The sequence below is a fragment of the Musca vetustissima genome, unplaced genomic scaffold (assembly GCF_032173495.1).
Source record: "Musca vetustissima isolate MV318-11 ecotype Yass unplaced genomic scaffold, APGP_CSIRO_Mvet_v1 utg1129, whole genome shotgun sequence".
Classification (NCBI taxonomy): domain Eukaryota; kingdom Metazoa; phylum Arthropoda; class Insecta; order Diptera; family Muscidae; genus Musca; species Musca vetustissima.
Window position 1 is genome coordinate 954,028 of NW_026888644.1, and position 1,257 is coordinate 955,284.

Below are 1,257 nucleotides of genomic sequence, written 5' to 3' on the forward strand. Positions count from 1 at the left end.
TAAGAGGGCTTTGGAGCACAGGTGTGAACGTTAAGAAATTACTTGCGACACTGACACCAAGTGGCAAGTGTAAAAAGTATTAAGTAACTTTTTTTCTTGGAGAGACATACGCATCACCTCATTAACCAACGAAGCAACCAACCAACCAGCCATCCATACCCAAGAGAGTCATTAAAATGTATATAAGAAAACCATTAAATGTTTGTTTTGCCTTAACATCCATCAGATTTTTTCTTTTTCTTTCATTTTTTGTTCTGTTGGGGCATTTTTGTCGTTTTTTTCTTTTTTGTGTAAATAATAATCAGAATGGACCTCAAACTTCAAGGCTTCGCCATCTGTGTTGTGTATTCTATTTGTCTAAGTTTTGTGCAATTGCAATCTAAAACCAAAAGAAATGTTGCCCTTAAGCCGGTCATTTGTTTTTCCTTAGATTATTTTTAGTCATCCTCCACCTCCTTCTAATCACAACGACCACAATTCCATTGAAACAAGTGAAATGGAACGGGTCCATTCATGTTTCGTGTGGGTCCCATTGAATGACGTCCATAAATATTTAAACACATTCTAATAACAGGCAACCAAACACCCGCACACATACACATAAGAGGTGTTGGAGGTGGATAGTATGATGTGATATCTTAGGAAACTAATGACAAAGGCCAAAACAAAGGAGAAAAAAACAACAAAAACAGATGGGAGAGACTGAACATGAAAATTCGAAAAGAAAACATGGATCGAATTCTGGTAGCCTTACACAAAGATCGTCGTATGTATGAGCTCATACCTCTGCTTTTGTATGCTCTGGGTCCCCAAAAATTGTCACACACCCTGAGGTATACCTCAGCTTAGGCTATGATAAATTTCAGATCGATATTTCCAAAATATGTTAACAATTTTGCATAAAAAATAAAATAGGTTTTGAAGGGTCTGTTAGAGGGAGATGCTTATGTATATAAGCCCATAGGTCCGCTTGGGTAGATGCTAAGGTCCTAAAATTTTGCACACATCTTTAGGAAGACCTCGTTGGCATCTATGCAAAATATCAGATAGATATCTCAAAAATAAGCCCACTATCTGACCTTCGATACTTTAACAACATAAAAAAAAATCGTTTTGAAGGGTATGTTAGTAGGGGAATACATTTGACGGCTTATAGCTACGCTTGTGCGGGTGTTAGGTTCATGGAGATTTGCACATCCCCTATAGAAAACCCTCGTCGAAATCTATGCAAAATTTCAGATTGATATTTCAAAAACA